Here is a 26,494-nt window from a genome sequence, read left to right on the forward strand (position 1 = left end):
CGCCTCCGCCATGGTCTCCACCATGGCGGAGGTGGAAGAGACTCCCTCCACTGCGCATGCGTGGGAAACTGTCAGCGGCCGCTGACGCTCCCGCGCATGCGCCGCCCCGACATGTCATTTCCGCGCCAGCTGGCGGGGCAACAAAGGCCGTTTCCGCCAGCTGGCGGGGCGGAAATCCCTCCGGCGCCGGCCTAGCCCCTCAATGTTGGGGCTCGGCCCCCAAAGATACGGAGCATTCCGCACCTTTGGGCGGCGCAATGCCCGTCTGATTGGCGCCGTTTTGGGCGCCAGTCGGCGGACATCGCGCCGTTTGGGGAGAATTTCGCCCCTGGAGTCAATCGAGTGAACCGCCTCGGACCTGCCTCGAATGCAACTACATCCCTCCTCAAATAAGACGACCAAAACTGTGCACAATACTCCTGGTGCAGTCTCACCAATGCCTTGTACATTTACAGCAACACTTCCCCACCTTTATACTTGTGGCGCACAAAGACTCCGTGAGACAAATAGAGTGAAGTCGATGAGGCTTTATTAAGCGTGTCTGTTCCCCAGCAGCCCGATAGTAAACTGGCCTGCGGGGGAAGGCACCGGCTTCTTATACTTCGCCTTCAGAGCGGAGTATGAGGTCAACGGCCAACCAGGACCCGGGATCTGTCAGCCAATGACATTAGGGCTTCCAGTCCCACATGACCCCCAATACATACTACCACAATACTCTTATTTCTCTAACTATAAATGCCAAATTCCATTTGCCTTCCTTATTACCTGCTGTACTTGCATACTAGTTTTCTGCGATAACAATTTTGTCAGTTTCATAAACTCCATGGTCCCTGTTACTAATACCAACTTTTTATTTCCAGACTATTCAAATTCTGAAAATGCAATTTTTCTATTTGGATATTTAATCCAGATTTTAGAGTTATTCCACTACGCCATAATGCCCCAATGTTTGTAAACATTGACCATAGTGTCATAGAGGTTTACAGCATGGAAACAGGCCCTTCGGCCCAACTTGTCCATGCCGCCCAGTTTTCACCACTAACCTAGTCCCAATTGCCCGCATTTGCCATATCCCATTTGACCAATATAACTGTCGAAATGCTTTTTGAAAGACAAAATTGTACCTGCCTCTACTACTGCTTCTGGCAGCTCATTCCAGACACTCACCACCCTCTGTGTGAAAAAATTGCCCATCTGGACTCTTTTCTATCTCTCCCCTCTCACCTTAAATCTATGCCCTCTAGTTTTAGACTCCCCTGCCTTTTGGAAAGAAATGCTGACTATCTACCTTATTAATGCACCTCATTGTTTTATAGACCTCCATAAGATCACCCCTTAGCTTCCAGGGGAAAGATTCCCAGTCTATCCAGCCTCTCCTTATAACTCAAACCATCAAGCTCCGGTAGCATTCTAGTAAATCTTTCCTGCACTCTTTCTAGTTTAATAATATCATTTCTATAATAGGGTGACCAGAACTGTATACAGTATTCCAAGCGTGGCCTTACAAATATCTTGTACAACTTCAACAAGATATCCAAACTCCTATAATTAGATATTCTGACCAATGAAACCTAGCATGTCGAATTGCATTAATTTACATCCGCCACTGACATGCATCGTGGACCCAGTCCACGCAGTCAGCTTCACGTTCGGGTCAGCACCTGGCGACGATTCTAATTTTCCCCTGACGCCCAATTCGTCATCCCATTGGGGAATGCATTTTGAGTGTCGTCGGAAGGAGAATCCCACCCATTATTATAAAAGATGGCCAAATTCTTTGTTTGGAGACTTAAGTGTTTCCGCCAGGTATGAGTAGCGTATGATTAACACTTTGTTGGGGCCGCTATTCGATAAGCTAGTCAGTACATGCAAATGGTCCAAAACTCTTCCGACATGAATTGAAGGCAATTCCCGGACCAATGGGCATTGTAACTGCTGGGGCCGGAATTAGCTCCAAAGAGCTTGACAACAGGAGCTGTTTTTAAGTGCTCCACTTACCACGCACTCACTGCAGTCATGAAGATGACTCACAGAAGACCTGGCCCCGGAAGTCAGGAGCCCGAGGTTCACCCACTGCTCCATACCAATGAGAAGAGGAGGGGCACCCTCTTCCTCAGAGTGGGCTGCATGTTCAAACCTGCCTTCCTGAATAGTGCTAGGAGGTGGTGGCACAGGCAGTCAGAACTGCCAGCCTCACCAGGAGGAGACAGTTGGCGATCTTGTGGGGTGGGGGTCACTGGTGAGGCTTCTGCCCTGAGAGGTGCAGAGGGCCATGGGGGACTCCAAAGGCCACGGTGCAAGTGTCCTTTGGTTGAGGTGAGCTCTGCTGATTCCCTGCTTCCTCTGCAGTGGGGCAGCGCTTCTGAGGAATGCCAACACCTGATGAACCCCTGATTGTGCTTGGTCACGCCCATCCCATTGATGAAGCATCTGGGGCATAATGGTGTCCTGGGTGGGATTCCAGATGACCAGAAGCTCTTTTAGCATTCAAAGGACACAGGCATCACTTAGCAGGGTGGGCAACCAAGAACCTGTAAGTAGCAGCAGAGGGTGTATTTAAAACACATATGTCCCCGGCCTGCACAGCTTCCCCCCCACTTCCCTGCCAGTCTGATTTGATTTGATTTGATTTATTGTCACATGTACCGAAGTACAGTGAAAAGTATTTTTCTGCGGCCGAGGGAACGTACACAATATGTACATAGTAGGCAAAAAGAATAATCAACAGAGAACATTGAAAAATGGTACATCGACAAACAGTGATTGGTTCCAGTGCTGTACAAGGGGCCAAACAAAGCAAATACATGAGCAACAACAGCCTTGGGCAGCTTGAATTGTGTTCTTACAGGGAACAGATCAGTCCGAGGGGGAGTCGTTGAGGAGTTGAGGAGTCTTGTAGCTGTGGGGAAGAAGCTGTTCCTATGTCTGAATGTGTGGGTCTTCAGGGGCGGGAATCTCCCACCCTGGGGCTGGGCCGGAAAATCTCCGTGACCTGCGCGAATCATGCCACACTGCCCCGACGCGAGGACGCGATTCTCCAGAGAGCATAGAATCACCGCCATTGGCGCCGACATGGTCAGCATGGCGCCGGTTGGGAAACGTTCCACAGGCCCCCCACCCCCCGGCGATTCTCCTCGGCTTGGAAGGATCCGGGGACATTCTGTGGAGGGGGGGGGGTGCCCGACGCCGGGGGCGGCCTCCGCTGTGGCCTGACCTGCGATCGTGCCCACCGATCGGCGGGCTGGCCTCTCTGGCTGCGGGCCTCCTTTGTTCCACGCCGGCCACTGTAGCCCTACGCCATGTTGCGTCAGGGCCGGCGCGGAGAAATGAGACACTGCGCATGTGTGGCAATCGTGCCTGTCCCACTGCGCATGCGCGGACCCACGGCGCCCATCTGATGCCAGGATCGGCAGCTGGAGCTGGTCAGTCACTCCAGTGCCGTGCTGGCCCCTGTAGGGGTCAGAATTGCTGATCCTGAGGCCATGTTGACGCCGTCAGGAAAAGCAACGGCGTTTATGACGACATCAACGCTTAGCCTCAGGATCAGAGAATCCCGGCCCAGACTTCTGTACCTTTTACCTGATTCAGTCCGACAACGTTTGAGAAGTTTTCTGAGTTTTTCTAGCCTCTCGCACCTCCTCCGCAGCCATGGGGCTCAGGCCCCACTTGTAAATACTTGTACTAATTCATCCGTGTGTGTCCTCCGCCCAAGAGCGGCAGAGCATCGTAGAGGGGTGTGGCATGAAGTGTCCAAGCCATCATTGATGTTAAAATCCATGCAGATGACAGTTTTGCATGAACTTGCCAATGCTGGACACAAACCTCAATAATGCCACCACCGAGGGATAGAATCGGCACTGGCGCAAAATTTGTTTCTTTCCACATTGTGTGATTCTCCGCTCAATCGCGATTCTCGATTCCGGCGTCGCAAAGTGGACAATCCAGTCCGTGATCTGTTGGTTCAGTTATTGTCACTGGATGCAAGATTTTTAATGGTAGGACAGATTCAATGAATGGATGATGTATGCGAGGTCAAAAAGATAACGGTATTAAAGACAAAGGGCAGAATTCCCCCACGCCCCGATTGGCAGGTCCAATGGTGGGTGAGGCAGGGGGGGGGGGGGGGGGGGAAGAATTAGGCGATTGGGCCAAACAACAGTTTATGTTGGTGTGAATTTACACTGCGACCTTTCACTGGCTCCCCCCATTGTAGGTTGAGAAACCAGCTGGAGACCGCCGTAAGTCTCATTTTCTTCTCACTGTTGGGATGCAGATGAAAGACCGAACACCCAATTCTCTGCAGTGCCAGCAGGAAAACACGCCATTGAGAAAGTCATCTGCAACAACGTGGCGTGCAGATGTCAGGGCTCACCTTAATGCCTGGGACTGCCTCTGGATTTCATGATGGAGGTCAATGACAACCCTGCACCCCAGAATAGTGGGTGGAAGGAGCATGTTCAGGTGGTCCTTCCAGATTCCTGGAGGTGCCCATCTTCCGGTCTCAGCATGCTCCTGGATAACCATCATCATTTTCAAGAGATCCAGCTTCTTTCTTCAGTGGCAGGTCAGTGATGTTGAGCACATATTCAATATGGCGCCCGGACAAAACGGCGGGCTGTGCGCAATCCAAGCCTGCCATGGAATTCAGCGCACGTCACCTAGTTAGTTATTAATGAGGTCAGGGCAGGAAGATTTGGCGTTTTTTCTCGCCGGTCTCCGCAGCGGGAAATAATCCATGTTCCCGCCCCCACCACAAGACTTAGTCCCCAGATGGGAGAATTCTGCTCACAGAGCCCTGAGGCGGGTTCAGTGAATAATGACCTAGAATTTGAAATCATGGGCGAAATTCTTCGTAATCGGCACGATGTCCGCCGACCGGCGCCAAAAACGGCGCATATCAGTCCGGCATCGCGCCGCCCCAGAGGTGCGGAATCCTCCGCATTTTGAGCGGCCGAGCCCTAACCATGAGGGGCTAGGCCCGCGCCGGACTGATTTCCGCCCCGCCAGCTGGCGGGAAAGACCTTTGGTGCCCCGCCAGCTGGCGCGGAAATGACATTGCCGGGCGGCGCATGCGCAGGAGCATCAGCGGCCGCTCACGGCATCCCCGCGCATGCGCAGTGGAGGGGGTCTCTTCCGCCTCCGCCATGGTGGGGACCGTGGCGAAGGCGGAAGGAAAAGAGTGCCACCACGGCACAGGCCCGCCCGCGGATCGGTGGGCCCCGATCGCGGGCCAGACCACCGTGGGGGCACCCCCCGGGGCCAGATAGCCCGCGCCACCCCCCAGGACCCCGGAGCCCGCCCGCGCCGCCTTGTCCCACCGGTAAGAGAGGTGGTTTAATCCACGCCGGCGTGACAGGCATTCCAGCAGCGGGACACCGGCCCATCCGGGCCGGAGAATCGCCGGGGGGGGGGGGCCCGCCAACCGGCGCGCCGTGATTCCCGCCCCCACCGAATATCCGGTGCCGGAGAATTCGGCAACCGGCGGGGGCGGGATTCACGCCGCCCCCCCGGTGATTCTCCGACCCGGCGGGGTGTCGGAGAATCTCGCCCCATTATACTGAGGCATGGAGAATCAGTCAAGATTGGCAAAGAGTAACTGAAAAGACCATTTGAGAACTTGTACCTGGAGATGCAGGGATAGATCAGAGTTTCCGCAATGTTCAAAGTCAGGTGGATACAAATGCAGAAGTACTGCCTTGATGATATATTGGCTGTGACGTTTAAAGCTCAGCTGATGGTTGAAGCGATTAGGATAGCAAAACAATGCAAGCGAGATCAAGGTCATTCCAGGTCAGGTGGTAGCACATATGTTGATGAAAGTACTTCTTATTCTTCTGGGATTACAAACCAGTAACAGAGATGCCTTTAAGTAATTGAATCCAGATTCTTGTTTATTCCCAAGAGAAGGAAAGCATAATAGGGTGTGATGTTTGTATTTTGGTTGCAAATATAACCAATGAAAACTTGAATATAAATGAATTCTGGCTAGAGCCCAGAGGATTGCTGATGTATTCTAATGTTTATAGGCATGTACCTTTACACCAATAGATTAAAATAGATCCACAGGATGCTACTGTATGAACAGAAGCTCTTAAATGTTTTCTCTGATGTACTTTTTTTATTAATTCTCTGGCTAGACCAGCATTTATTGCCCACTTCAAATTGCCCTTGAAAAGATGGTGGTGAGCTGCCTTATTGAAACACAATAGTCCATGTGTTGTAGGAACATCTACAGTGCTGTTAGGAAGGCAGTTTCAGGATTTCGACCCAGTGAAAGTGAAGGACTGTCGATATCGTTCCAAGTCAGGATGGTATGTGGCTTGGAGGGAAACTTGCAGGTGGTGGTGTTCCTATGCATCTGCTGCCCTTGTCCTTCTAGGTGGTAGAGGCCGTGAATTTGGAAGGTGCTGTTGAAGCAGCCTTGGTGAGTTGTTACCGTGCATTTTGTGGATGGTACACACTGCTACCATGTGCGTGGTGGTGGAGGAAGAGAATGTATAAGGTGATGCATGGGGTGCCAACCAAGTGGGCTGCTTCGTTATGAATGGTGTTCAGTAGACCCTCTCGCCTAATTACCATTGAGTGTCAAAGCGAGATGGTTAGATTTTCTCTTTTTAGAGATGGTCAGTATTTGTATGGCACAGAGGTTGCTTGTGCTTATCAGCCCAAGACTGTGTATATTCCAGATCTTGCTGCATATGGATAGGGCCCATGTCAGTACCTGAGGAGTTGCGATTGGTGTTGAACATTGTGCAATCATCAATGAACATTCCCACTTCTGACCTTGTGATAGAAAAAACATCATTGAAGAAACAGTTGAAGATGGTTGGACCAAGGACACTAGCCTGAGGAACTGATGCAGCGATGTCCAGGGACTGAGATGATTGACCACCAACAACCACAACCATCTTCCATTATGCTAGGCATGACTCCAATTATTGCACTGTACTGACATACAATGCATTGGAATCCATTGTGAAAACCTATGCATTCAGAATTATGTGCTAGCTGGATTTATACAATAGAGTTTTTTAAAATGCTGGAACTTTAAGGAAGTTTGAACCTCCTGACTCATAATGCATCTTTAAAGAACCGAACCGAACATAGAACTCGTATTTACTCAGTTGTTCGAGTCAATTAAAAATTTTCAGCAATAGCATGGAACTAAAAAGCTTTAAAGAAACCCCCTGTATACAAAAGATTCAGAGTTTTGCAATATTTTCTTTGAATATTATTCAGGATTTCAGAACTGAAAGATGAACTTCAACAATAGGAGCCACTGACTGCAGAATTCAGATGCACTTTGCCTGTTTTTTGGGTAATATGATTGTTGTTTTGTCTCCAAAACCTATCTGTGGCACATCCATGCAATTGTGGCAATGGCTGCATCAGGTGACATTTTGGTGAACATCAGAAATATGAGCAGGAGAAGGCCCTCGATTTTGCTTCAGCGGTCAGTGAGACCATGGCTGATCTGATTTTGCCTCACCTCCAATTTTCCTGCCCGCTTCCCTTGAGCTTTGACACTCTTGTAAATCAAGAATCGGTCTAACTCAACTTTGAATATATTCAAAGACCCTGGCCTCCACTTCTTTCTGGGGGAGAGAATTCCAAAGAGGAAATACCTTCTGAGAAACAATTTCTCCTCATCTCCATATTAAATAGAAGACCTCATATTTTGAAACTGTGGGCATGATTTAATGGAAAAGTTTTGAAGTGTGGTAGCAAGCGGCAACTGCTGTAAGCTTCTCGGCAGTGCAAGGCCACATAACGAGGCCCCATGGGCTTCATGCCGCAAATGATGGTCCCACCGGCTGATTCGCCTGGACCGTGCCTGCCAGAGGCTAACTAACAAGGGGGAGCAGCACTTAAACCAACCCTGCTGGGCAAACCCCACATAGCTCACAGATCATTCCACCAAGGAGACCAGTCCCACAAGTCAAGGATGTCGACCTGGCCAGATTATTGGACACAATTGAGAGCAGACTGGATGCCCTGTTCCTCCAAGGATCCAGTAAGAAGTCTTACAACACCAGCTTAAAGTCCAACAGGTTTGTTTCAAATCATTAGCTTTCGTAGCGCAGCTCCTTCATCAGGTGAGTCAAGTCTGCACTGGCCCTTGGAAAGAGCACCCCACTTAAGCCCAACCCATCCCGTAACCCAATAGCCCCACCTAACCTTTTTCTGACACTAAGGACAATTTAGTGTGGTCAATCCACCTAACCTGCATATCTTTGGACTGTGGGAGGAAACCGGAGCACCCGGAGGAAACCCACGCAGACACGGGGAGAACGTGCAGACTCCGCACAGAGAGTGACCCAAGCCGGGAATCGAACCTGGGACCCTGGAGCTGTGAAGCAACAGTGCTAACTACCGTGCTGCCCTAGGAATCTGGAATTAAAAGTCTAAAGGTGACCATGAAACCTTTGTTGATTGTTGTATCATTCCATCTGGTTCACTGATGTTCATTAGAGAAAGAAATCTGTCATCTTTACACGGTCTGGCCTACATGTGACTCCAGATCCCCAGCAATGTGGTTGACTCTTAAATACCAGGGATAGCAAATAAATGCTGTTCCAGCCAGCGACGCATACATCCCATGAATGAATGAGAAAAAGCATGCAAGAACTCACTGTACTTGCTGTTGGTTAATTTGTATTTGCAACTTAAATTGAGAACATTACTGAAAATGCTAACAATGTTGGAAAATCTTAGTCATTGCACTTTGCTAAACTTCAAATGATTCCCGACTCAATTATGATTGTTTGCTACTAACCTCCCATCGCACACCACAGTTTTCGTTATGCACAGGTTGTTTCTGATCTGGATATAAACATTAAAGAAAGGTTATAGTTTAAAAAAAGAAAGAAAGTGAAAGAGAGTTATAGTTTGGAGCATTAGAAATTGACTGTAGTATATGTACATAATGCAGTATTAAGTGTATGGTAAAAATTCATAGAAATATTGATTAAGGGACCAACAATGTGTTATAAGTAAATTGGGAAATGTACTTATGAACAGCAACTGTTACTTCAAAACACATTCTGAAAACACGGCGGCAAGTCAGGGGCGGGATTCTCCGACCCGGCGGGGGGGGCGGCTTGAATCCTGCCCCCGCCGGCCGCCGAATTCTCCGGCACCGAAAATTCGGCTGGGGCGGGAATCGGCTGGACGGCGGGCCCCCTCCAGCGATTCTCCGGCCCGTGATGGGCCGAAGTCCTGCTGCTGTCATGCCAGTCCTGCCGGCGTGAATCAAACCACCTACCTTCCCAGCGGGACTGGCGGCGCGCGCGGGTGGGATCCGGGGTCCTGGAGGGGGCGGGGGCGATCGGGCCCTGGGGCGTGCCTCCACGGTGGCCTGGCCCGCGATCGGGGCCCACCGATCCGCGGGCGGGCCTGTGGCGTGGGGGCACTCTGTTCCTTCCGCCTCGGCCACAGCCTCTGCGATGGCCTATGCGGAAGTGACACCCCCCCTGCGCATACGCGGGGTTGATGTCAGCAGCCGCTGACGCTCCGGCGCATGTGCGGACCTCCGCCGCCCGGTGCAGTCCCTTTGGCTCTGGCTGGCCTGGCGCCAAAGGCCTTTCCCGCCGTCCGGCGGCGTGCCAACCACTCCGGCGTGGGCCTAACCCCTCAAGGTGAAGGCTTGACCCCTAAAGGTGCGGAGAAATCCGCACCTTTGGGGTGGCCGATGCCGGAGTGGTTCCCGCCACTTTATCCCGCCGGGACCCCCTGCCCTGCTGGGTAGGGGAGAATCCCGATCCAGGTATCACAGTATGAATTGCTGTATAAATGACAAACTTGGGGCAGAATTCTCCCAAGCCCTTGCCAGCACGATCAATGGCAGACGTCGGGTGGCAAATTTGGTGCAGGGCCTAAAAATCAGTTTCACGCCAGTGAGAAATTAAAGCAGGAGCTTCTGGTACTGCCCACCATGGAGGATGAGGAATCCAACTGGAGGTGAAGCCCCAATTGGAATCTGCGCCCCCCCCCCCCCACCCTCCCTCCCCCCATCCCCCTCCCCCTCCCCCTCCCCCAATTGTTTGCAACACCAGCAGGAAAACACACTGATCCAGAACACGTCTAGACCAACATAGTTTGCAGAGCCTGGTCTTACCTGAAGAAGGCCTCCACAGTATGAGATGGAGGCTGTTGGCGACCCTGGAACAGTGGGTGAATGGATCATCAATCAGGTGGATTCTCCAGCTTCAGTGCCATCAAGGGGTTGATTTTCCATCCTCAGAGTGGAGGTCCATCGTCTTTCTTTAAGGGTAGGTCAGTAAAGTTGGCTGCCTTTTAAATATAACACCCTGATATGACGACAGAATGTATGCCATTAAGCCCACGCTGCCACAGAACGCAGCAGTAAATTGCCAGAGGCATTGTTAATTACACCGGTGAGGGAAGATATGGTGTGGTTTCCCATCACTCTCTGTAAAGGGAAACACTCCCTGTCCCCCTCCCTCCCCTCCCCCCACCACGGGTCTTAATCCCAAATGGGAGAATTCCATCCTTGCCCCTAATTTTCAGCCTTGGAAATTAAGATAGCAAGTGAATGAAATAATCGGTAAACCTGTCGAGATTGCCAAAAAAACTAAGAAGCACAGTCCACTAGAATGAAAATGAACTCACATAGAAGACTTCAGAACATTTGAGGGAATGCTTATTTTGCGGACCGACAAAACTGCCATCAAAGGATTCCCCTCTGTTGATCAGGAAATCATCAAACAGGGAGGATGAAGGCAGGGCAGGGAGGTGGGTGGAAATAATGACTTGAATTTTAAAATCTTTTTCACAGATGAAGGTTCACTGAAAATCTTATTAAGTTATGCTTTGCTTTGCATTGTAAGTTGTAGAAAATAACATTCTTATTTTGAAAATCCATGTCATGTATGGTTTGCATTCTGAATTTAATATCATAATTTTGAAAGCAAAGAAGACAAGCTTAACCTCATCAGAATAAATATATTAAATAAAGATCACTAGTCTGCTGATGATAAAGAACAAAGAAGAAAGAACAAAGAAAAGTACAGCACAGGAACAGACCCTTCGGCCCGCCAAGCCTGCGCCGACCATTCTGCCTGTCTAAACTAAAATCTTCTGCACTTCCGGGGTCCGTATCCCTCTATTCCCATCCTATTCATGTATTTGTCAAGATGCCCCTTAAACGTCCCTACTTCCACCACCTCCTCTGGCAGCGAGTTCCAGGCACCCACTACCCTCTGTAAAAAAACTTGCTTCGTACATCTCCTCTAAACCTTGCCCCTCGCACCTTAAAACTTTGCCCCATAGTAATTGACCCCTCTACCCTGGGAAAAAGCCTCTGACTATCCACTCTGTCTATGCCCCTCATAATTTTGTATACCTCTATCAGGTCGCCCCTCAACCTCCGTCGTTCCAGTGAGAACAAACTGAGTTTATTCAACCGCTCCTCATAGCTAATGCCCTCCATACCAGGCAACATTCTGGTAAATCTCTTCTGCACCCTCTCTAAAGCCTCCACATCCTAACTAAGCTCCAGTTGCCAACAACCTACATACCATGGTGGCATGTCTGTTTCTGCCATGATTTCCAAAAAATTATGATTCTGCATATGCAGAAAGGACAAATCCCATCGTACAGCTCGCAGCTCTAACTGCCGATATAGCCCCCTGCACCTCCGGGTCAGAGACTGCGCATGCGCACGGCGGCGGCCTCCAGCGGCCACTCCGTGCTCCATGGTGGACTCAGCCCACGGACCTGGACGGGCAAAATAGAGCTCCGCATCGGCCGCTCGCGCGCCCCAGACCTTCTCATAGAGACAAAGAATTTACAGTGCAGAAGGAGGCCATTCTGCCCATCGAGTCTGCACCAGCCCTTACAAAGAGCACCCTACTCAAGCCCATGTATCTATCCTATCCCCGCAACCCAGTAACCCCCACTTAACCTTTTTGGACACTATGGGCAATTTAGCATGGCCAATCCACCTAACCCGCACATCTTTGGACTGTTGGAGGAAACCGGAGCCCCCGGAGGAAACCGGAGCAGGCATGGGGAGAACGTTCAGACTCCACACAGACAGTGACCCAAGCCGGGAATCGAACCTGGAACCCTGGAGCTGTGAAGCAATTTAGCATGGTCCCACTGTCCATGATCCTCGTGTGGCGGCTGCGGACTCAGTCCAGGGTCGCCACAGTCAGGGGAGGGCCGATCAGCAGGCAGGGGGGGCTTAATTCGGGGCTGGGGGCAATGTGTGCGGACGGTCTGGGGCGCGTGAGTGGCTGATGCGGGGCTCTATTTTGCCCGTCCAGGTCCGCGGGCTGAGTCCACCATGGAGCACGTGTGGCCGCTGGATGCCGCCACCCTTCGCATGCGCGGCCTCTGACTCGGAAGTGCGGGGGACTATATCGGAGCTGGAGCTGCGAGCTCTACGATGGCTGCCTGCTAGCCCCTAGCAAAACTGGGAATCTGTGACCTTTTAATGGCAGTTTTCCTGGCGTAAAAGACCACAGTTTTCACAACGGCTTGAGGACATAGTCCGAAAAACGGAGAAACCAGCCCATGAAATTTTACAAAGCTCGTAAGGAATTGTAATACTGAAGGAAGGAGAGGACATGCCCCCTTACAACATTTACTGTTTCATTCAGGCAAGTTTTTAAAGGTCTCAAGTTTTTAATGAGTGAGTGTGGGCGAGTGAATGTATGAGTCAGTGGGTGAGTGGAAGAGTGAATGGATGAGTGAGTGAGTAGTTGGATCGGGTGGGCAGTTGAATCAGGGGGATGGTTGGGTCAGGAGGATGGCTGAGTCACCATAGGGGATGGCCAGTTTGGTGGAGATGCTTGAGTCTTAGGAGGGTAGGTGCATAGTTGAGTCGGGTTGTGGGGTTGACCAGGTGGGATGTCAGGTCGTCGGGTCAGGTCGGGTCGCAGGATGGTGGTTGGTTCAGGGGAGACGTTGGGTCAGGGCGGGGGGCTGATTTGTGGGGCCAGTTGTGGTGTTCAATTCAGTTATGCTGGATATGCAAGATAATTCTGAGTTAGATCAGGTATTAATCCACGTAACATTTTCTGGGTCAGTATCTAGGTAAGTCCCATGCATCCGGCCCAAGTCTCTGGCCTTGAGCTTATTGTCGGAGACATTTACGGAGGGCTCCAAGCAGCACAAATCAGCCGATCGGCATTTCAAACATTCCCTGCAGTTAGCATGTGTGTACGCCAGGATTTCTGCAGGGTCCCAACATGCATCACAGGCTTATGTCCAGATTTTGCTGCTTTGGACATTGGAAGATTCAGGTGCTCGTATTTCCCCAGAACTGTCTCCTTATTAGTGAAGGTATTGTGCTTCAGTGCTTTCTGCACCAAATATAGAAATCCAAATAAAAATATCCATCTCATATCCTTTTGAATTATTTAAAAAGTTGGAAAATATGCTGTGTTAGGTTAATGTATTGTTTGTGATTGAGGGAATTAACAATGCAGGAGTCTAAACTGAAGCTATTTTATGCTTTTCTCTGAACTGAAATTGGATTTGTGGCGTAGATTGTTACTTTCAATTTGTTCTCCTGTGGAATACAGCAGCAAAACTGCTTTCCTAAATTAAATTATGAAACAGCTTTTTGTCGTAAGGCAGAGTTAAGTCACTTGTCAGCATGGCTGAGGAAGAAGCCATGACTTGCAATGGGTTGAAAAGGGGAAATTTATCTCAGTATTGTGCCAATCAAATAAATGCAATTTGTAGCAAACTGTTCAGAGAAAAATCGTGTTGTTTCCATCACAAAAATCCATGCCACAGTATGACATAAATTTTCCTCAGTGCAATCAAATTCCAGAACCTTTATAAATAATTCAGATCATTCATTGTTAGCGATTATCACTGCTGAATTCAAACAGATCCATTTTGGCTGATTTAAGGACCTTAACTCGCAGTGTGAGAGTCACAAACTGATCGAATAATTCTAGAAGGGCGGATAAGGTCTGTATAACTGTCATGATCTGAAGTTTTTTAAATGCCCCTCGCTTTAAACTTTTAAAAAACAGTGTGCAGCTGTCAGTGAGAGTAAGAAAAAGAAACATCTGCCAAACGTCTTTAACTGACAAGTGTAGGTTAAAAGAAGAAGCAACATTAGCACGTGTAGTTTTAATAAAGCTCTTTGTTGACATTTTCCAAGGGCTCTTCTGTCATTGTGAATGCTTTGCTGAGTTTCAAAGGTTACAAATATCTCCGTAGAGAGTTTGATTCAGAGCTTAAAGAAACTATTAAAAGATCAAGGGCGGAATTTTCCCCCAAAATTTACAAGTTGTAATTTTCAGCGAGAAAATCGGGGCGATTCCTGGCGGCACGATCTGCACCGCAATTTTCAGGCACTTTGGATTTTCTTGCCCCACATGGCAAACGCCACACCTGAGGCATGAAGCATCTGATTCACCCATCCCAGGGGTCATCTGAGTACTTCAATGAAAGGGACGCTACTTTAAACGGCTCCATAGCACTTGCTCACATTCATGCCAAGGAGGATGGCAGCTAGGACACCAGCTCCTAGATTGACAGAAGGGACCGGACCCTCAGTCATTTGCTGGATGCTGGAGGAGAGGTGGGCTGCAACATACAATAGACATTTAAATGAGCTAACTACTAATATTAATTGTTTAGATGGCTGGAACAACATGCATGACACAATTATTGTATTCACTTAACTCAAGTGATCTTTCACATGATACTTAACTGGAATAACAAATTAGAGAGCTTTAAACCTTCTGGTCTCTGTAAATACCTATCATCTAAATTCTCTGCTGAATTTCTAATGTTTTATTTTCATACGAAATGTGTATTTTTCTTTCCTGCCCATTGTTAATTATAATACTGTAGGCAATATTATCAAGTTTCATCTCTCCATTCCCACCGCGTCCCCTCAAGCAGAGGCTATTCCATCCCAAGATATTTCTGAAAGGACTTTGGAAGTGCTGGTCTCAATAAGTATTCAAAGAAAGATTCTGTTGTAAATATTCACAGGAAGGTCAAATCCATTACTGTCAAGAAGAGGATTTTCTTTACAATCTCAGTTGCCTCTATAAAGGGCCCTGTTTACAAATAGATCCAAGTCAGCTTTTGTTGATATATACTGTCTAATTTTACAACATTATCACACGTGCTGGCATTACCTGGAAATGGTTCTTGTAGCAGGATATGCTAAAAGCGTTTATTTTCTATTTTAAGTCCTTATGTAGTGTTAACAGTATTTTGCTATGATACTGTTTTAATCATAATGATAATATCAATGGCCCAGTAATCCTGAATCCCAGGTTAATGCCCTGGGAACCAAGTTGCCAGCTGGTGGAATTTAAATTCAATTAATAAAATTTTGAACTGAAATCTAGTATTAGTGATGGTAACCATGAAGCTCTTATTAGAACAAAGAACAAAGAAAAGTACAGCACAGGAACAGGCCCTTCGGCCCTCCAAGCCTGCGCTGACCATGCTGCCCGTCTAAACTAAAATCTTCTACACTTCCGTGGTCCGTATCCCTCTATTCCCATCCTATTCATGCATTTGTCAAGATGCCTCTAAAACGTCACTATCGTCCCTGCTTCCACTACCTCCTCCGGCAGCGAGTTCCAGGCACCCACTACCCTCTGTGTAAAAAAACTTGCCTCGTACATCTCCTCTAAACGTTGCCCCTCGCAACTTAATCCTATGCCCCCTAGTAATTGACCCCTCTATCCTGGGAAAATGTCTCTGACTATCCACTCTGTCTATGCCCCTCATAATTTTGTAGACCTCTATCAGATCGCCCCTCAACCTCCGTCGTTCCAGTGAGAACAAACCGAATGTTTTCAACCTCTCATCATAGCTAATGCCCTCCATACCAGGCAACATCCTGGTAAATCTCTTCTGCACCCTCTCTAAAGCCTCCACATCCTTCTGGTAATAATAATAATAATTGCTTATTGTCACAAGGAGGCTTCAATGAAGTTACTGTGAAAAGCCCCTAGTCGCCACATTCCGGCACCTGTTCGGGGAGGCTGCTACAGGAATTGAACCTGCACTGCTGCCTTGTTCTGCCTTACAAGTCAGCTGTTTATCCCACTGTGCTAAACCAGCCCCTATTGGAACATAGAAAAATACAGCACAGAACATGCCCTTCGGCCCACGATGTTGTGCCGAACATTTGTCCTAGGTTAAGAACAAATTAAGAACAAAATTAATCTACACCCCATCATTCTACCGTAATCCATGTACCTATGCAATAGCTGCTTGAAGGTCCCTAATGTTTCCGACTCAACTACTTCCACAGGCAGTGCATTCAATGCCCCCACTACTCTCTGGGCAAAGAACCTACCTCTGACATCCCCCCTATATCTTCCACCATTCACCTTAAATTTATGTCCCCTTGTAATGTTTTGTTCCACCCGGGGAAAAAGTCTCTGACTGTCTACTCTATCTATTCCCCTGATCATCTTATAAACCTCTATCAAGTCGCCCCTCATCGTTCTCCGTTCTAATGAGAAAACACCTCCCACTCTCAACCTGTCCTCGTAAGACCTACTCTCCATTCCAAGCAACATCCTGGTAAATCTCCTTTGCACCTTTTCCAAAGCTCCCACATCCTTCCTAAAATGAGGTGACCAGAACTGCACACAGTACTCCAAATGTGGCCTTACTAAGGTTTTGTACAGCTGCATCATCACCTCACGGCTCGTAAATTCAATCCCTCTGCTAAAGAACGCTAGCACACCATAGGCCTTCTTCACAGCTCTATCCACTTGAGTGGCAACTTTTAATGATCTATGAACATAGACCCCAAGATCTCTCTGCTCCTCCACATTGCCAAGAACCCTACCTTTAACCCTGTATTCCGCATTCATATTTGTCCTTCCAAAATGGACAGCCTCACACTTTTCAGGATTAAAATCCATCTGCCACTTCTCAGCCCAGCTCTGCATCCTATCTATGTCTCTTTGCAGCCGACAACATCCCTCCTCACGATCCACAACTCCACGAATCTTCATATCGTCTGCAAATTTATTGACCCACCCTTCAACTCCCTCATCCAAGTCATTAATGAAAATCACAAACAGCAGAGGACCCAGAACTGATCCCTGCGGTACGCCACTGGTAACTGGGCTCCAGGCTGAATATTTACCATCCACCACCACTCTCTGACTTCTATCGGTTAGCCAGTTCGTTATCCAACTGGCCAAATTTCCCACTATCCCATGCCTCCTTACTTTCTGCATAAGCCTACCACAGGGAACCTTATCAAATGCCTTACTAAAATCCATGTACACGACATCCACTGCTTTACCTTCATCCATGTGCTTGGTCACCTCCTCAAAGAATTCAATAAGACTTGTGAGGCAAGACCTACGCCTCACAAATCCGTGCGACTATCCTTAATCAAGCAGTATCTTTCCAGATGCTCAGAAATCCTATCCCTCAGTACCTTTTCCATTACTTTGCCTACCACCAAAGTAAGACTAACTGGCCTGTAATTCCCAGGGTTATCCCTATTCCCTTTTTTGAACAGGGGCACTGTTCAAAGTGAAAATTCACCACTTTCCAATCCACTGGTACTACCCCTGTTGACAGTGAGGCCAAAAAGATCATTGCCAACGGCTCTGCAATTTCATCTCTTGCTTCCCATAGAATCCTTGGATATATCCCATCAGGCCTGCCCAACACATCTTCCTTCCTAACAAGTATTTCCTCGAGCTTACCAGTCTGTTTCACACTGTCCTCTCCAACAATATGGCCCCTCTCATTTGTAAATACTGAAGAAAAGTACTCGTTCAAGACCTCTCCTATCTCTTTAGACTCAATACACAATCTCCCGCTACTGTCCTTGATCGGACCTACCCTTGCTCTAGTCATTCTCATATTTCTCACATATGTGTAAAAGGCCTTGGGGTTTTCCTTGATCCTACCCGCCAAAGATTTGTCATGCCCTCTCTTAGCTCTCCTAATCCCTTTCTTCAGTTCCCTCCTGGCTACCTTGTATCCCTACAGCTCCCTGCTGAACCTTGTTTCCTCAGCCTTACATAAGTCTCCTTCTTCCTCTTAACAAGACATTCAACCTATCTTGTCATCCATGGTTCCCTCACTCGACTATCTCTTCCCTGCCTGACAGGGACATACATGTCAAGGACACGTGGTATCTGTTCCTTAAACAAGTTCCACATTTCAATTGTGTCCTTCCCTGACAGCCTATGTTCCCAACTTATGCACTTCAGTTCTTGTCTGACAGCATCGTATTTACCCTGCCCTCAATTGTAAACCTTGCCCTGTTGCACGCACCTATCCCTCTCTATTACTAGAGTGAAAATCACAGAATTGTGGTCACTAACTCCAAAATGCTCCCCCACTAACAAATCTATCACTTGCCCTGGTTCATTACCAAGTACCAAATCCAATATGGCCTCCCCTCTGGTCGGACAATCTACACACTGTGTTAGAAAAACTTCCTGGACACACTGCACAAACACTACCCCATCCAAACTATTTGATCTAAAGAGTTTCCACTCAATATTTGGGAAGTTGAAGTCTTCCATGACTACTACCCTGTGACTTCTGCACCTTTCCAAAATCTGTTTCCCAATCTGTTCCTCCACGTCTCTGCTGCTATTGGGGGGCCTATAGAAAACTCCAAACAAGGTGACTGCTCCTTTCCTATTTCTGACTTCAACCCATACGACCTCAGTAGGCAGATCCTCCTCGAACTGCCTTTCTGCAGCTGTTATATTATCTCTAATTAACAATGCAACACCCCCCCCCCCCACCCATTTTACCACCCTCCCTAATCTTATTGAAACATCTATAACCAGGAACCTCCAACAACCATTTCTGCCCCTCTTCTATCCAAGTTTCCGTGATGGCCACCACATTGTAGTCCCAAGTACCGATCCATGCCTTAAGTTCACCCACCTTATTCCTGATGCTTCTTGCTTGAAGTATACACACTTCAACCCATCTCTGTGCCTGCAAGTACTCTCCTTTGTCAGTGTTACTTTCCCCACTGCCTCACTACATGCTTTGACATCCTGAACATCGGCTACCTTAGTTGCTGGACAACAAATCCGGTTCCCATTCCCCTGCCAAATTAGTTTAAACCCTCCCGAAGAGTACTAGAAAACCTCCCTCCCAGGATATTGGTGCCCCTCAGGTTCGGATGCAACCTGTCCTGCTTGTACAGGTCCCACGTTCCCCAGAATGCGCTCCAATTATTCACACTATTAGTAGTGTGGTGACCAGAATTGAACACTGTACTCCAGTGTGGCCTAACTAAGGTTCTCCAGCTGCAACATGACTTGCCAATTTTTATACTCAAGGCACCTGCCAATGAAGGCAAGCATGCCGTCTGCCTTCTTGATTACCTTCTCCAACCTGTGTTGCCCCTTTCAGTGACCTGTGACCTTGATTGTCATTAAAAAAAACCTATCTGGTTCACTAATATCTTTTAGTGAAGGAAGGAAATCTGTTCTTCTTACCCAGCCTGGCTTACATGTGAGTCTAGACCCACAGCAATGTGATTAACTCTTAACTGTCCCCTGAAATGGGCTCGCAAGCCGTTCAGTTCAACAAGAATTAGGGATGGACAATAAATGCTGGCCTTGTCAGCGATGCCCACTCCTCATGAAAGAATAAAAAAGAACCTCCAGTAAGAATTTTCTTTTGCTATCTCTCCTTCATTTTTAAGAGTTGCAAGAGTATCACTGAGCACTTAGCATAACCAGATTTAAAATAAAATAATTTCATGTAAAAATATGTGGGGGTCACCATTTTTTGAGCACATGAAGGTCAGTGCTTAAGATCAGTTGGGCTCAAAGGTCACCGCTATCCGTCCAGGACAGTTGAGAAAACAAGGAGTTATAGGAACAGATGATTTATAGCAGAGGGATGCGCCTCATACTGTCACCAATAACGGTGACATATTGTTTCTTCATAAATTCCAAACTTTTTACATACCTCAAAAAATATAGGGAGCGATTTAACAGAAAAGTGTGGTAGTGAGTGGGAACTGTTGCGAGCTTCCCGATGTTCGACCCAGTAAAGCCGCCGCCGCAATAAAACGTTAACTGGTCCACTTAACGATGCCCCACAGGTTTCACACCGCAAATGAATTCCGGCTGGCTGATTCACTGACCGCACTCGTCAGCCGCCCCCCACCCCCCGCTAACAAGGGAGAGCAGCACTTAAACCCCTCCTGCACAGTCAGCCCCACACAGATCGCAGCCATGCCCCCGAGGAGACCAGCCCCACGATTCGGGGATGTCAGACTGTTGGTCGTGGTCAAAATCAGACGGGATGCCCTATTCCCCTGAGGGTGTCGGAGGGTCAGCCACAAGTCAGCCAGTGCTGCCTGGGAGGAAGTGGCAGCAGCCAACAGTTTGGGGAGGACTGGCACCCATTGCCATATGAATTTCAATGACCTCTCGTGGGCAACATGGATGGGTTGGCATCACCCCCCTGGCACCAACCCTGCCTGGGCATGTGCTTGGCACCCTCTCCACCCTGGCCCACCCATGCCCAGCAGTGAGCCCACGCCAGCCCACGCTTGCAAACTCTCCATCCCCCACATATTCCCCATCCCTCCCCAAACTCCCCTACCCCAAAATCTCCCTTCCCCACCACAAACACCCCTTTCCTCCCCATTCCCCCCCCCCCCCACCCACTCCCTAGTCCAATCAGACTGGGTCCCAGTCAGATGCTGAGCCTCTGGACCATGTGGACCAGAAGCTGATGCAGACACTCGGGGACAGTCGCGAAATTCAGAGGGGGATGTCGGCAACACTCCACCAGACCCATAGCCGCTTGGAGGAGCCCCAGAGGTTTTGGATGCAGGAGATGGTGCCAGCTATGGGTGGCACAGAGGCCAACACTGCTAGGCTGGCGACTGCAATGGACAGCCTGGTGCACGACATTGGTAGCATGAGAGGGGGAGTCCAAGACATGGCTCATCAGTGACGGCCATGGCTGAGCGCCTCAACAGCATGTCCCAATCGAAGGGGAATGTGTCCCAGTCCCACTTGGACCTTGATAAGGCATTGCGGAGCATGTCCCAGCCTCAGGTGGGCATAGCCGAGATGCTGTGGGAGCATGGCCCATGGCAGGTCGGCATTGCCGGGGCACTCCAGAGCTTCCAGTCATTGAGAAACATCGCCGAGGGCGTCGACACCGTGCTGCAGATATTGGGGAACCGCCAGTACTGGCAGAACCAGATGATGCAGGGACAGGTTCAATCCAGATGCCTCTCCACCTCAAGGTGAAACACAGGGCCTACGGGCACCAAGCAAGATCACAGGGCACTGGTGCTAACCAGGAGCCACCCGACGGAGTGGTGACGGCAGCCACCAGCTCCAGATTTCAACCGCCTGACAACGGCGCGTCTCAGAGTCAGCAACCAGAACAGGGGGACATGGCAGGACATGTGCAATCTGCAAGTGGGCCGTGGCCCTCCGGCGCCAGGGCCTCCAGAGGATGCCCGCTGGGGGCATCAAAGGTCTCAGGAAGCGGTAAGCAGCAGGCTGCCTCCACCTCTGATGTGCATCCTGGAAACACATTGAGGCACAGGGGTAGCTCACAGAAGGCTGAGCAGTTCAAGGATCACCAAGAGGGTGTGGGGTTGGGGTAAGAGGGACAGGATGTGATGAGGGGAGGGGGAAGAGGTGGAGGGAGGAGGTGGGAGGGATAATGAAGGTGGGGTGGCACCATTGGAGGATTGGGCTCCAGTCTGAACATTTCCCATCAACCACCACCCTTTGTCTTCTTCCAGCTAGCCAATTTCTGATCCAAACTGCTAAATCACCCTGAATCCCATGCCTCCATATTTTCTGCAGTAGCCTACCGTGGGGAACCTTATCAAACACTGTACTGAAATCCATATACACCACATCAACTGCTTTACCCTCATCCACCTGTTTGGTCACCTTATCAAAGAACTCAATGTGAGGCACGACCTACCCTTCACAAAACCGTGTTGACTATCTCTAATCAAATTATTCCTTTCCAGATGATTATACATCCTATCTCTTATAAACCTTTCCAAGATTTTGACCACAACAGAAGTAAGGCTCACTGGTCTATAGTTACCTGGGTTGTCTCTACTCCCCTTCTTGAACAAGGGGACAACAGTTGCTATCCTCCAGTCATCTGGCACTATTCCTGTAGACAAAGATGACTTAAAGATCAAAGCCAAAGGCTCAGCAATCTCCTCCCTAGCTTCCCAGAAAATCCTAGGATAAATCCCATCCGGCCCAGGGGACTTATCTATTTTCACACTTTCCAGAATTGCTAACACCTCCTCCTTATGAACCTCAAGCCCTTCTAGTCTAGTAGCCTGAATCTCAATATTCTCCTCGACAACATTGTCATTTTCCTGTGTGAATACTGACGAAAAATATTCATTTAGCCCCTCTCCTATCTCCTCGGACTCCAAGCACAACTTCCCACTGCTGTCCTTGACTGTCCCTACTCTTACCCTAGTCATTCATTTATTCCTGACATATCTATAGAAAGCTTGAGGGTTATCCTTGATCCTACCTGCCAAAGACTTCTCATGTCCCCTCCAGGCTCCTCTTAGATCTCTCTTTAGGTCCTTCCTAGCTAACTTGTAACTCTTGAGCGCCCTAACTGAACCTTCATGTCTCATCTTTACATAAGCCTCCTTCTTCCTCTTGACAAGTGTTTTGACTGCTGTAGTAAACCACGGTTCCCTTGCTCGACCACTTCCTCCCTGCCTGACAGGTACATACTTATCAAGGACATGCAGTAGCTGTTCCTTGAACAAGCTCCACATTTCCATTACGCCCATCCCCTGCAATTTTCTTCTCCATCCGATGCATCCTAAGTCTTGCCTCATCGCATCATAATTGCCTTTCCCCCAGCTATAACTCTTGCCCTGCGATATATACCTATCCCTTTCCATCACTAAAGTAAATGCAATCGAATTGTGGTCACTATCACCAAAGTGCTCACCTGCCTCCAAATCTAACCCCTGTCCTGGTTCACTACCCAGTACCAAATCCAATATGGCCTCGGCTCTCGTTGGCCTATCTACATACTGTGTCAGGAAACCCTCCTGCACACATTGGACAAAAACGGATCCATCTAAAGTACTCGAACTATAGCGTTGCCAGTCAATATTTGGAAAGTTAAAGTCCCCCATAACAACTACCCTGTTGCTTTCGCTCCTATCCAGAATCATCTTTGCAATCCTTTCCTCTACATCTCTGGAACTTTTCGGAGCCTATAGAAAACCCCAAACAAGGTGACCTCTCCTTTCCTGTTTCTAACCTCAGCCCACACTACCTCAGTTGACGGTTCTTCATCAAACGTCCTTTCTGCCACCATAATACTGTCCTTGACTAACAATGCCACCCCTTCCCCTCTTTTACCACCTTCCCTGAGCTTACTGAAATATCTAAACCCCGGCACGTGCAACAACCATTCCTGTCCCTGCTCTATCCATGTCTCCGAAATGGCCACAACATCGAAGTCCCAGGCACCAACCCATGTCGCAAGTTCACCCACCTTATTCCGGATGCTCCTGGCATTGAAGAAGACACACTTTAAACCACCTTCCTGCCTGCCGGTACACTCCTGCAACTTTGAAACCTTACTCATGACCTCACTACTCTCAACCTCCTGTATACTGGAGCTACAATTCAGGTTCCCAAGCTCCTGCTGAACTAGTTTAAACCCTCCCGAAGAGCATTAGCAAATTTCCACCCCAGGATATTGGTACCCCTCTCGTCCAGGTTTAGACCATCCCGTTTGTAGAGGTCCCACCGACCCCAGAATGAGCCCCAATTATCCAGAAATCTGAAACCCTCCCTCCTGCACCATCCCTGTAGCCACGTGTTCAACTCCTCTCTCTCCCTATTCCTCGTCTTGCTATCACGTGGCACGGGTAACAACCCAGAGATAATAATTCTGTTTGTCCTAGATCTAAGTTTCCACCCTAGCTCCCTAAATTCCTGCCTTACATCCCTATCCCTACCTATGTCATTGGTACCTATGTGGACCACGTTTTGGGGCTGCTCCCCCTCCCCCTTAAGGATCCCGAAAACACAATCTGAGACATCACGCACCCTGGCACCTGGGAGGCAACACACCAACCGCGAGTCTCTCTCGTTCCCACAGAATCTCCTATCTATCCCCCTAACTATGGAGTCTCCAATGACTAATGTTCTATCTCCTCTCACCCTTCCCTTCTGAGCAACAGGGGCAGACTCTGTGCCAGAGACCTGTACCCCTGGTAAGTCATCCCCCCCAACAGTATCCAAAGCGGAATACTTGTTACTAAGGGGAACGACCACAGGGGATCCCTGTACTGACTGCTTCCTCCCAGCCCCTCTCACCGTCACCCATCTATCTTTATTCTTCGGAGTAATTACATCCCTGAATCTTCTATCTATGATCACCTCTGCCTCCCGAATGATCCGAAGTTCATCCAGCTCCAGTTCCCTAAAGCGGTTTCTGAGGAGCTGGAGATGGGTGCACTTCCCACAGATGAAATCAGCAGGGACACTGACGGCGTCCCGTCCCTCACCTCAAACATTCTGAAGGAGGAACATTGCACTACCTTCCCTGCCATCCCCTCTCGATAAAAAAAGAAAAAGAAAGGAAGAGCTGACCTGCTATTTGCTCCCCTTCTCAGCAAGCACTCACTCAGCAACCTCTGCGCCCCGCACGATAACACCTGAGGGAAAATAAAAGAAAAACGACTTACCAGTCACCAGCCAATCCCTTACCTGCAGGCTATGACTTCACAGCTCAACTTCTTTCTACTTTTACCTGCCCTCGAGCCTGCCTCTTGATCTTTACAGCAGTTGGGTTTTTTTTTGGTTAGAGGAGGGGATAGGGAGGGAAACACTTAAGAAGTGTTTTGGGTTTAAGTGTCACTTGAGAACAGCTCCTCCACAAACCACCTTCAAGTTAGGGTGAGCAGAACAGACGTTTGCAAATTGCCCCTGCAACAGCCAATCAGCAGCTCCGCTCTTCTGCCCTCTGCTGAATGCTTGTCTTCACTTGAACAGCTAGGGTCTCTTGCTCAGGTACACCTTCAAGTTAGCGTGAGCACAACAGACGTATGCAAATTGCCCCCGCAACAGCCAATCAGCAGCTCCGTTCTTCTGCCCTCTGCTTAAGTATAACGTTTTCATATCAATGATGATCGTACTTTCATCCCATAAATATACACAAACGTTTTCAAAATGATTTCAAAATTACTGCTGCCAATGACTCTCCTCTGTGATCACAGAAGTAGGTGCAGGATTCATACAGCTGGTGACAGAGAGAAGATGCTTAATTTTAGAATAATCATAAATAATTGGTTGTCAGCGGGAACAGTCTAACTCTATATGATACAGTTAGATTAATAGTGAATGAAACTAACTCTTATTGATAATAGGACCTATTGTAATTGGACAGAGAAATTCCTTTTCAGAATAATAATATGGCAGTCATTGCAGGAACTGTGATTTGATTTTTCTCATGGCTTGTCCTAGATTTTCAAAACCCATCCTATTTCTAGTCTTAAGGCAAAGCTGGTAAATGAATATATCCACTCCCTGTGTGGTTCCTACTTTCAATCTGTCTTTTGTGGAAGCAAGAATAGATTTCATGAGGCTACACTCAAGGCTGCAATAGCCTGGAAGCAATTTCTTCCTTTTTTCATGTAGCACCTTCTGTCTTATTGTTATCGTACACAAAGAATTGTCACGGTCTAGTTGTACAGAATGATATGGATGCTGTTTTTTTTTAAATTTCTTAAAGGGCTGCTCCCCTAGGAAGTCTTTATGTTGAAAAAGACACTCACTTGCCCTCCGTTATTCCAAAGGTCTGGAAGTCTGTTGCAACCTTTTCAATAAATCCACTATTCAAAGGATTTTACAGTATGATCACCATGCAAGGCGTTTGAGGAACATATCATGTTGTTACGAGGAATTGCAAAAGGTTGAGATTGCTGTTGTCTAGATTGCCCATAAATCTATCAGCTAGCACAGGGCCACAGCTAGTCACATTTGAGTGGTGCTAAAAGGAAAGGAAGGAACTGCAAGCTGGAAACCATTAATGAATATTCCAATACCCTAGCTTTGCAGCAGCGGATTAATATTTGTTGGAAGAATTTAATTTATATATTCTGATATGACTAAGAATTATGATTTATTGGTAATTTGGGAGTAGGGGAATGAACTGACAAAGGGATTACATTACATTTATGAATTCCTGCAAAATACAGAAAAAGCGAATTTGGCATAGTCGGGTTTTTCAAACTGTAGGTTGCGACCTGCAGGTGGGTCGCGGAGTGATCGATGGCGTTCTGAATCATGTGAGACGCGCCCAATGGCTGCGACCTGCTTTTAAGTTGAGAATGCCGGACAGAACCGACCTTTAAATACGAATAATACAGTCGTCTCACCGAAATGGCGGCAGAGAGCAGGTCATGCACCTGGCACGTATACTGACGTCACATGCCCTGTGCATCGGTGCTTAAGGTGCAAAATCATGGAAGAGAGAT

General features: G+C 48.3%; 1 protein-coding gene across 1 annotated transcript in view; it reads left to right on the forward strand.

Annotated features, from left to right (window-relative positions):
* Positions 1 to 26,494, forward strand: part of cntnap2a (contactin associated protein 2a) — a 2,812,093-nt gene that overhangs the window by 1,655,002 nt on the left and 1,130,597 nt on the right. The window lies entirely within an intron of this gene.

Source organism: Scyliorhinus torazame, chromosome 6, assembly GCF_047496885.1.
Source record: "Scyliorhinus torazame isolate Kashiwa2021f chromosome 6, sScyTor2.1, whole genome shotgun sequence".
NCBI classification, from domain to species: domain Eukaryota; kingdom Metazoa; phylum Chordata; class Chondrichthyes; order Carcharhiniformes; family Scyliorhinidae; genus Scyliorhinus; species Scyliorhinus torazame.